This window comes from Staurois parvus, unplaced genomic scaffold, assembly GCF_062004578.1.
Source record: "Staurois parvus isolate SC_StPar_1 unplaced genomic scaffold, SC_StPar_1.0 ptg000422l, whole genome shotgun sequence".
NCBI classification, from domain to species: domain Eukaryota; kingdom Metazoa; phylum Chordata; class Amphibia; order Anura; family Ranidae; genus Staurois; species Staurois parvus.
The window spans coordinates 9,747,801-9,760,237 of NW_028318218.1; positions in this window are offsets into that span (position 1 = coordinate 9,747,801).

Genomic DNA, 12,437 nt, shown 5'->3' on the forward strand with positions numbered 1-12,437 from the left:
GTAAACCTCCAAGAACTACAAATCAATATAACTGGAAAATTAGGACTTTTAAAGGCTACGTTCACCTTTGGAGAAAATAATAAATGCACATATTTTTGCAGAAAAAAACTGCATGTATTATTTTTTCCTCAAGGAGTCTGCAAAGCATTGCACCTGTGATCGGTGGAACATGGGTGCAATGTCAGGCTCCTGCAGACAAGTACTACGGCTCTCTGCTGGTACCTCTGCACTGGCTTTCTGTTTGAAAGCTTCAAGGGCTTATAAATGAACTACGAGGGTGCTCATCAGAACTGTAATCCATCTTCTGGGGTGGAAGATGATATTTGTAGTTTTCTCATTCACAGATTCCTGTGAATGAATGATGCGGCTGTGTAGGTGGAGCCCTGCACAGGCGCGTTGCTTTCGAAATATGACAGTGGGTGGCGGGGAGAGGAATCCCCACCTTCTGTCACAGAAGGGATATCGGGGGGGTGAGAAGAACATGTGCAGGAGCATATTACATCCTAAATATGGGCATAACATACTCCAAAGGTAAACTTATCCTCTAAGGTACCATACCTGTACAAATGTCAACCATGATTAAAATAGCATTTTATTTCATCAAGTGTTTGAAAAGACTGAAAAATCATTAAAATAACAATAAATATTGTTCATATTTTATGTATACATATTGTTACTATACATTCCTCCTAAACATCCCCTGCCGACAGCTTTAACCTTTATATCGGAACATTAGGAGATTTTCATTTTCTCATCTTGATTGGCAAGATTTGTAACATATTTCTTAGGTCAATAGACTGCTTTGCATATATTTGTTCTATGAGAATTTCTCTGCTGTCTGACTGATGTATGGATTAACTATTTGTAAACACCTATGAGGTTAAAAGCTAATTTTGTAATAATACCTACCGTACCATAAAATGTGTTATGGTTCATGTTGCAGATACAGATACAGTACGTGCCTCCTTGTACCTCCTGAGGAGGCCAGGCTGTTGACCTGAGAAACGCGTTGAGAGAGAGTTGAAAAAGATGAGCCTCGTCCTCGGGAGGTACAAAGATGTAAGTATTTGCAGCATGAAGCATAATACATTTTAAGATACAGTAGTTAATACAAATTAGCTTTTGACCCCCATAGCTGTTTTTAGATGGTTAACGCACATCAATCAGAAAGCAGAGAAATTCTTATAGAACAAATATATGCAAAGCAGTCCGTTGACCTGAGAAACATGTTGAGAAATACTCCCTTGCCAATCAAGATGAGAAAATGGAAATATGTATTGTTCCAATATAAATGATAAGGCTTTCGGCAGGGGATATGTAGTAACAATATCGGGCTGATTTACTAAAGGCAAAAAGAACGTGCACTTTGTAAGTGTAATTGCTCCAGAGCTTAGTAAATGAGATAAAACTTTACTTTATAAAGAATACCCAATCACACACAAGTAAAATAAAAAAGAAACAGCAGTTTTGCTTGCACATGATTGAGTGCTGGAAAACACTAGAGCTTACCCTCATTTACTAAGCTCTGGAGCAACTGCCCAGTCTGATTGCCTTTAGTAAATCAACTCTTATGTATAAAAAAAATAATAAGAACTGCATTTATTGTTATTTTAATGATTTTGTGTGCTCTTTAAACACTTGATGAAATGAAACATTGTTACAATTTTAATCATGGTTGACGTATGGTTCCTTAAAAGTCCCAATTTTCCAGTTAGTTTGGTTTGTAGGTCTTTAGAGATTTTTGTTCATAAAACTGACATTTTGGAGCTCACTCAAGATATTAAATAAAAAGGCATGAAGTCCTAAACTTCACTATTATCATTTGAACAGTTTATTGAATAAGTCTGATTGTTTTTATTGCCCATGAAAAGTGAAACCGATTAGATCCTGTCATTTTACATTTGTTACCAGCTAAACATGAAACTAACTTCGCAGGAACAGTTTTGGAGTTGGCATGCTTTCTAAATTAAAGCCAATGTATTTTATTCAATTGCTATTTTCCATAAGGACCACATTGTTCTACAAACACTTCCATAAACAAATACAGGATGTGGCGGATCGCCCAGAATCATCATTATAATTATGGTGTATGTTTGCACAGAACTCTGTGTCTGTGCTGAATTAAAGGGTCAGTCCACTCAAAACCGACACATCAGTTTTTGATAGACGAAGAGTTAAAACACCTTTTATTTTTTTTTATTTCTCAAAACACTGGGCAGTGAGGTCTCTGTGCTCAAGCACCCATGTTACTACATCTGCCCAGACAGTTAAATGCATGTCCTCTTCTATTTCTTTTATTTATATTTTTATAAAATTGGTAGGAGGAAATTGCACTTCTGGACTTCAGATCCCTTCAGATGAAGTCCGGAAGTGACAAAACGCGTTAGAGGACGTGACGTCAAGACGCACACACGAAAAACCGTCAAGACTGCTGGAAACCGTGGTTCATATGCCCTAAAGACTGCAAGACTGGTTTGTTTGCCACAGAGCTGCTATTTATTTATCCTCAATGTAAGATATTTATTAAATAATCCTATACTTGGAATACCTATTATATGAGTCTCCTTTACTTTATGAGGAATATGGAGGATGGGCTTATGAAGTGAATGAAAGCTTGGAAGTAATACATTTACCAGGAATATCGAGATAAGTTTATGAATACTACCGGAGGGTAATGGTATTTAATAACACTATTTAGAGGTGGTCACGGAGTGCTCACTAATTGTATTGAAGTGGTCACGGAGTGCTCACTATATGAATGGAAGTGTTCACTTAAACATCTCATTTGCTTCACTTATTTACTTTAGTTGATGATTGTTGTACTTATATAATTTTTGGATATATATTTTTTTTTTCGCATGATTCACAAGAAATCACAGTTGTATTCGTTTTGATTTTTGTGCACGTATTTATTGATTGCACTTATACACTGAATTTTGTTATTTAGAAGGTAATACACTATATGAGTATTCTTTTTTCGAGGTATCACGAGGACTGAAATAGGAATTGGAAATTCTACTTACTGGATTTATATGGTTTTGGTGGACTTTTGCTTTGGACTTTATTTGGACAATTTTTCATTTATTTATTTTATTTATTTATTTACTAATTTGGGAGATTTAAAATTATTCTGTTAGGTGGTTGGGAAGTACTTAGATTACTTACTTGGTTTTGGTGAGTTAGGTGTAAGAAAGGGTGATATCATATATAGGTAAGGGAGAAAGGTCTAGGGGAGGGGTGACGCCATGTTTTACCGCACCAGATGACACCAACCCTAGTGACCCCACTGCTTTAAACTGAACAAAACCATAGGCTTTGAATGTGACACCCCCCTGTTTATACTGTAGAAAGGTGGGTTACCAGCAGCCATTTGTTAACGTGTCTTGGAGTAGCTGACAATTTGTTCAATGAGAGTTAGTTGTTATATGGTGCTACTATATTGCACTATGTTACTGAGGATTGCAGTGTGGTGGGCTACATATTCTTGTGCCCCCCCCATCCCCTTCATGTTCAGATTTCATCAACCCAACAATACTTTGTAGGATTGCCTTTTTTTGTGTGAGTTAGCAACAACTGTGGTTGCTGTGTAGCTGCTGCCCCCTTGCATTTTTTTGGCCTTTTTATAATGTCTTGTTTATCCATATTTTTTATGTTCTGCTAGGCCAGTTTTATTTCTGGGTGTGCATTGAACAATTGTTGCTGACGCCTAAGTTGCCATTTGTTTGCACCTTGGTACCTCATACTTGTGCAGTAAATTAGTGTGCACTATAGTAGCACTACATATTTAATTCTCCCTATTATCTTAACTGCCCTTACATTTGGGCAATCTGTTGTATTAAGTCAGGCTGCTCCATCTAGAGGCAGGGCACATCTGCCTTTTTTGTCTCACAATGGCTGTGCTCTACAGACATATTAGCTGTGTTATACATACAAAGTCATTTGGGTTCCACATGCATGAGGAAACACATGACTTTGCACCACACATGACTTTGCACTCATTCCTCACTATCTGCATTCTCCTCTCCACCTCCACAACATTCTCTTGCAACATCTGCCACAGCATCTTCAGCCTCTAGAGACAGGGAAGGAAGTCTCACAAGGGTTTCAGAGGCTTTGGATGCACCAAATTAAGCAGGGAAGAGGGTCACAGGGCCATGCTGAGGTGGGTCAAGCAAAAGTTTGGACTCCTGAAAAACTCTCCTATATCTACCCTGCCATCTCTAGCAACATCCTTCCCAGTGCAGGTGTCTCTTTTGCAGCTGCAGGAGCAGATGAAAATATGCTTCACTATCACCGTCATGCCCAGCATCTTAATGTCAGCTTGGCAACACTGCTGGATTCCATTCCTGCCCATGGAATAAGACCCCTTCTCTGAGTTTCTTGCTTGTGCTTATTGAGAGTTTTTGGCCTGTACTATACTACTGTGAGAGGTACCCAGTCACCATTACATTACCCAGAAGACCACCCTTGTCACCCATCAGCATGTGGAATGTAATCTGTCTGTGTTGCTGGACCACATTGTCAGCATGTGGGTACATATAACCATGGACAGTACATGTGTCCAGTAAGCATGGGCTGGAGTTCTGTTTCAAATGTATCTTTATACATTGACATACCTCCTTAGACCCTATCCAGACAATATGGTCAACTGACGACTTAGCACCATCCGCAGGCTGCTTAAATCTTCAATAAGACACAAAAGGTGAATGCATAAAAAAGTTACTTCAACTAATTGCAGTGCAATTTTTCTAGTCTTTGCAAGTGTAAAAAGACAATGGGACCAATTAACTAAAACTGGTGCACTCAGAATCTGGTGTAGTTGTGCATAGTAGCCAATCAGCTTCTAACTTCAGCTTATTCTATTAAGCTTTGACAATAAAACCAGGAAGCCAATTTCCAGGTTTAGTAAATAACCCCCTGTCAGGAATGGACTTGCCAATAGTGGTGGGACTCACCTGCCTTGTGGGCTGCAGTACCAGGGCTGGCCAGCGGGTGCTCTCAACAACCAGAGGTTCACTTCGGCAATTAGCCATCACCTGGGGCTGATTGCAGGTGGTGTATTTAAGGGATGGCCAGACCTGCAGTCTGTGCCTTGGTGTGTATTTTTCCATGGGTCCCTGTACCTTGTAACCTGCATTCCTGTTCCTGGTCCTGGTCCTGTTCCTGTTCCTGTTTCTGCCTGACTTGTTGCTGACCCTGCCTGATCCTGACCTCTGCTGACTTCTGATGTTTGATCCCTGGCTTGTGACCCTGACCATTCTCTCTGCCTGCTCCTCCTGTACCTACCTGCCCAATAGTTATCAACCCGGCCTGCCTGACTATGTTGTGCTCTATATGTGTATGTACCTGTGTATCTATACCAGTTTAGGTTTGGGTTTGTTTCACCTTGTTGTACGTATTTGTGTTAGCTTGGGGTTTGGTACACTGCGTTTATGTTTGTATTGTTAGTCTTAATAAATTGTCTTGTTTATACCATATCTGGAGCCTGCGTTTCCCTGTGTCAGTACACACATCTCTGGTCACATCCGCATCCCTGACACCCCCATTACTTTCCTGAGCTCTGTCTCTGTTAGTAACTAACACTGAGGGAACATGAAGGAAATAGGAAGGGTGTAGCTAGTAATGAACTATCTAACAGTAATCATGAGGGTAGGACAGACGGAGAAACAAAAATCACATAGTAAACAAGTTATTGTGGCCCAAAACCTACGCTAGATGTCAGCATATTACTGAGCAATAATAACGTGATGCAGTTCAATACAACACATGTAAGTGTGACAGTACAGCAGGGATGATATATATCCTTCAAGACACACTCAGACTGTCTTCTGGTGGTTGGGAAGGATGCAGAACAGGACAGATCTCTGGAGATGGTGGTGCCACCCCATGCTCTGTCTGATAGTAGCAGTGCAGTTACATGCACTTTTTCTTCCACACTGGCCTCCTCCTCAGACTTCTCAGAACCAACTGTCCCCTTTGAGTGACCCAAAGCATAGGCAACATCTCATGCTTTGTTGCAGCTTGTATGCCTATAGGACCAGAGCAGCTGTCAGCTATCCAGGGACAGGCTGAGATATATCTTACCTTACGCAATCTTTAGCCAGATGGTAGCAGCTGCCTCCACTAGCTTTTCAGATTTTTCAAAACTACAGCAGCCAGGCTGAGCTTCAGGCAGCACTTGAACTGCATGATTGCTGACTATATCAAGTAAAAATCGGGCATAGGGCTGATGTGGACACTCTCAGGAGTGAGGACCACATGGTGTTAGGACCCAGCTCTGAACATGCAACCTGCTGTGTCTGGCAATGTCTCTTCTTCCTCAGCCACCTAGGATACAGGAGAGCTCCCTGGATAATTCTTTGAACATTCTTGCCTTGAACCTTGATTCTCATGAACTTTGAACCCATTGCTTCTCCTATGAACTTCCTATTTTAGCCATGTTTTGGTTGCACTTCCTGTTTACCATATTACGGTACTCTCTCCAGCCAATATCACACTCTTGTCACTCCTGCTGCCATCCATATCTCCGCTACCACTCGTTACCAATCTTTGACTTTTTCCTCAACTATGCTTTTGCTTGATCCCAACCTGCGACCACTTAATTTAATTTAATTGACCTTTGGCTTCTTTGCTGACTACGCTTCTGCTTGATCCCTACCTGCTATAGCTGCTACTGGACCCTGGCTTTGTCTTCTCCTGGTGGGGCAATCCTCAGGACCGTGACCTGATGCTAACATGCAGCAAAACTTATCTCCACTATCAGGAGCTCTGGTGAACACCGAATAGTGCTTAGACTCTTCACCTTGGGCAAGCCTGTGTCATCATCCAGGGTGACCTGCTGCAGCACTTATCCAGATGGTTGGTGTGAGCCTCTTTACTGATATAGCTACTGGTCTCCAAGCCTGACCCCTGACTGTGACACATGGACTATTGGGTGTCCAGGCTATATAACTAGCCAGGGCTTGCAGAGCTCAGCGGGCACATTTCTAATGTTTACAACAAAATAAATCCTGCTTTGAGTCATAAAGTCTTTAGCCTATTTCAGAGCTCAGGCACAATATTTCCACAGATGGACCCCAGTTCCCAAATGTGTGATGTTTGCTGCATGAAAAATCTTGCAGTGTACTTCGATTTTGTGGCCTATTCTGGTGCTCTGGTATTCAAAAACATTTTACTGTCTCTCAGATAATTTATTCTAATTTTTATTTCAAGAAAAATTCTGCTGTCTATAACTTTTACGCTACAGCTTTACCTAGCTACTTATATACTGTCCAGCCACTGTGCAATATTTGCGGCAATTGTCTCTTAGATAATACACTCTTATTTTTATTCCAAGATAATTCCTCTTTCTTTCCTCTTTCATTCCTCTTTCTTATATTGTGACCCAACAAATCTGTTTACATACTGTCCAGTCACTGAACAATATTTGTGGCTATTGTCTCTCAGATAATACACTGTAATGTTTGTTGCAAAAAAGCCTCTTGTCTCTCTTTTTTTTTTTTGTAACCAATTCAAATACTGCAGTACTGTGCTGATGCCAAGTAACTTCTACCAAATACTTATCTGAAGCCTATATTTTGAATATTTTTTGGAATTTTGGGCATATGGGGATGGGAGGGGGTTTGGGAAACGTAGAGTTGTGGTTTTGTGGGTTAAAATTTCCAAAGGAACCAAAGGCTGCTCCAAATGCTATTTCTACCTTTAATCTGGTTCTGCTAATGTCCAAGCAGCCTTAGCTTGCCACTGTCAGCGCCCCCAGATCCTAACCCTCTATCTTTGTATCTTGGCTCCGTTACCTTATTAGATATGACTGCCAGGAGCTTCCCAAACTATTTGCTGTTCTGTAATACTACATTTTTTAAAGCTTGATTTCAGAAATTCAAAATTTCAAAAGTTTGCAAATTTTTAATAAATTATTCTGAGCCATAGTTTTCAGATTTTTCAGAAGTTTGCTTATTTCTATCAGACAGAGCTATGGAGCAGTATTTAGGGAGGAGAGGGTGGGAAGTGACTTCTCCCTGATGTTGCAAAAGATTGCGTATGATTGTGGATTGTACTTTCTCTTGTCCACCCCATGCTGAAATAATTGGATGGACTTAGCCATTATAACAATTATTGTTCATTTCATTAAAACTTGATAGGCAGGTTTTGTCCTTGGTGTCTTCACAAAGTTTTTATGCAACAACCATAATTAAAATTTTTAAGTGTAGAGCCAAGATCTCTGAACTCAGGGTATAGGAGGAGTAAGAAAACCTAATAACTAACAGTACAGGGCATGTTATTATTTTCATATATATCAAATTAAGTCTCTGATGATCTGGTAGGTCAGTTATTTAGGCAGATATGTTATGTTCTCTACAGGGTGTCAGTGGTTCTAGGAGGCTGTATATCTTCCATGTTCTGCATACATATTTTCCCATGGAATTGTGAAATGCGCTTAAACATACTAACATTTGATTGAAACATTTTACCTCGGCACCAGAAGTCTAGTATTCATGGAATTTAACAACAAGTACAGCTCTTGTAATAGTAAGACCTCATGCACACTAGCTTAACAAATGGACTTGTCCAGGTTCCGCAAAGTAAATATTCTTAAAATGATCTAAAAGCATCAAGTGTACATTTATACACTAGACATTTAAAAGGGTTTACAAGGTCAACGTTTAGATACGTTTACCAAATCAAGAAAAAAGTATATTCAGTTTCTGTTTAGTGTTAGTTTTGTGGAGTTAAAGGTATGTGAATGGATGTAAAGACATGTAAACATGACTAAAGCATATCCAAATGCACCAAAACACATCTAAACCTGCTTTAGTGTTGGTCCACACCAGAATTGCACAGTGATTTTCAGCCCATACATTTGAATGGGCTGAAATTGCATTGGATCGCATCAACAGTATTGCATGTGCAACTTTTAAAAACACACTGTAACTGGATTGTGTGGTACTGCGGATCCATGCAATCCAGTGCAGGCAAATGCACTGCATTTGTGATCTGCATATATGTGTGCCATTAGGATTACCTTGACACCCACAACAGATCGCATACCCAGAGCATTTTGAATGCGGTGCTTGAAATGCACATGGAACGTGGGTTTCCTGCACCATGTTCTTTTGTGAATAAGCCCTTAAAGCACGAACATCTAAACATAGGCAAAGAGGAATCTTGGAGGCATAACAATTATTTATACTTCTCAGATAACTTCTTTGTTTAGGAAAGCTAAACGTAGGAGTACCAGTGTGCATGACACCTAATAAAAATACATAAAAAGAAAAAAACAAGAAAACAATGTATGCTCTATAATAACATCTGTGTGTGATTCTAAAAATCTAAATGTCTTTAATACCTGGCACCATTTACTGGTCTATTGTGGTATTTTCCATTTTAAATCAGTGAATAACATTCATCCAGTAAAGGAAATAGATTAATAACATTATTTTTTTATTGACACTCACCCAGAATGAATGCACATGCAGTTTTACTGGGCAAATTACCATGCAATAATTTTTTTATATAAATAAAGCATCTAAAGGGGAACTTTACTCAGAAAATGAACTTTTTTGAAAAGACAGTTTTTTAATGCAGAAGAGATTGGTTTACAGAAGACAAATAGATGGTGCACTCTGCAAGTGAAGTTGCACGCATTTTCCCCAGAGCTTAGTAAATGTGTTAAAGCTCTCCTGATTTCCATTATTCAATCATGCGCAAGCAAAAATACTTTTTTGTTTTCTTCATCTGATTGGACATTCTTTGCAAAGCACAGCTTTGCCCTATTTACTTAGGGATATTAGATCAACGGCACTTGCAAAGCGCACAATCTATTTGCCTTTAGTAAATTCACCCAACTAATTTCTCTTCTGCATTGAAGTATTCTTACCTGCTTCACAAACAATAAAAGGACTTCCCAGCACACTTACCAGGCAGCCTGCAAAACAACCAAACTGGCCCTGTCTATCTGTTTATGTTAAAAGCGTTGGGTTTTGTTTGCACAAAATTACAAATATATACATAAACTGCAGTGCCCATGCCAAGGGACATGTCAGAACCTGGTTTACCTGCTGGTGGCACTGTGCCTTCCTGGGTGGAAAGCTGCAGTTTTAGTGTTCACCAGCAGGTGTCTCCCAGCAGTTGGCTGGTTCCAGCAATCAGCTCCACCTGAGCACACCTGCTGGGAGGGTACTTAAGTTCCCCTTCTACTATGGCTCCTTGCATCAGTGTTTTGGCTGCTCCTGCCTTGTACCGTTTGCCGTTTTGCTGCCAGACTCTGTTGCCACTAACTCTTGATCTTCCTTTTGCCCATTATCAAGTACCCCGTTGCCTTGTTCCTTGTTCCCTGTCAGTCTTGTTTCCCTCCTTCCCATCCACTACTCCAGTTTTCCCCTGCCTTGCATATTCCATTTGTATATATTTGTACATTTAGTTGCGTAGGTTGCAGAATTTTGTTATTCAGTTCTGATTATCATGCATTTCATGTTTATTGCTTTGCTAGTGTGTGATTATCTTACAATCACTGTAAATAAATCTCACTTTAAACATATATACATGTGGTCTGGTCCCAGTTTCAATGTGTAGCTACATCATATCTGGTCATCACAGCTGCTGACTCCTGACAGCACCTCTGTATATACTGCGGTCCTAACTCTAAATTTCCAGAGACTCCATAGTAAGAGCACATATAACAATGGATAGATTAAGGGTAGGTATGCCCCCCCCTCCTTAAAGGCACAGGGATACACGTGATGCCCAGGAAGAGCAGAATGTCAGTGAAGGCTTCTAGTGTGTCCCTGCACCCAATTCATCCAACTGTGCAAAAAAGTGGCAACCACCCCAACCTATAACTGGCTTTTATATTTGTGATGTGCATCGCCCTTTCATATACACCTTGCTGCAAAGGTCAGTTATAGGTTGGGATGGTTGCCACTTTTTGTACAATTCTTACTTGCTTGTTTGCAACGTACACCGAGTAGCATATGTGCAATTGAGTGTACAATTGTAACATCTGCTGGGCTAAATGAACTCCCATGTATTCCCCCACCCTCTCACTAATTGCTTGCTAATTTAAAAAGATCCTAAGTTTAATTGTCATATTTACAATGTATCCACTGCTATATGTGCACCAACTCGGAGACAGTCAGAACTATAGAGCCTTAATCAGGAGCTGTGGCCTTTGCATATGTTTGCAAATGTGTGCAACTAAAACTTCTGTTTTCACATGTACTGTTAGACAGGGCTAATTTGGTTTTGTTGCAGGCTAGCTGGTAAGTGTACTGGGGAACTTTCTGTTGTTTGCAATGCATGGGAGGATATCATCACGACCACTGACAGCCAAAGCTGGGGGGTTTAGCAGTACTGCCACTGGCTCAGGGGTGGACTGACAACTCATGGGGCCTTCGTGCAATAGGGGATCATGGGGCCCCTGTGTCCTTGCCCACATTTATAAAAAGCCTATAAAAGGTACCAGGGGCATTTGATGGGGCCCCCTACTGACTCCAGGTCCTCGGGCAGTGCCCGAGTGCTCAAATGGTCAGTCCGCCCCTGCACTGGCTTCAATGCTGAGTATTATTATTGCTGTCATGGCACCAATGCTTATAGTTATTATTACTACCACTGACACCAATGCTGGATGTTATAATTGTGTCCACTGACCCCAGTACTGGGGGTTATTATTGCAGCCACTGACATCAATGCTGGGACTTAAAGCGGAATTCCACTCACCCTGTAAAAAAATAAAAGTCAGCAGGTACAAAAACCGTAGCTGCTGACTTTTAAAAAAACAGCCACTTACCTGTCCCTTGGTCCAGCGGTGTGTTCTGCAGTCTATTTCACCGGCTGTCCTGTATTCGCGAAGGCCAGCATCTTCAGTGTGGGCACCCGGCTGTGCAGCTTGCGGCTTCACAGCCAGGTACCCACTGCGCATGCGTGAATAGCGCTGTGCTTCATGAATGGTCCTGTAGTCTTCTGGGACCTGTCATGTGTCCCAAAAGACTACAGGGAGGGAGGACATCTTCCGTTTCCGATCGCCTAGGCGAGTTTGACAGGTACCCACTCCCCCCCGCCCCCCAAAGGTGCCAATCCTTAATGAGGAACGGGGGAGCAGTCCTTAAAATGAAACTTCCCCTTTTGGGTGGAGCTCTGCTTTAATAATACTACCACCAACAATTGGGCTTATTTTTCCACCACATTCTCCTTCTTGTGAATTAAATGCATTTTAAATACATATTTTGCATTCCTATATTTTTATTAGAAGAGTCAAAATATTTTTTTATTGTTAGGACATGAAAGGTTTTGGAAGAATTTACTGGGCCCTGGTCTCACTAAAGCTGAGACTTATTGTTCTAGGACACAAGACACAGAGGGGTTGACTGACCACAAGACACAGAGGGGTTGATTTACTAATTCAAACATAAGTTCTACTCGAACATTGACCGTTCATGTGT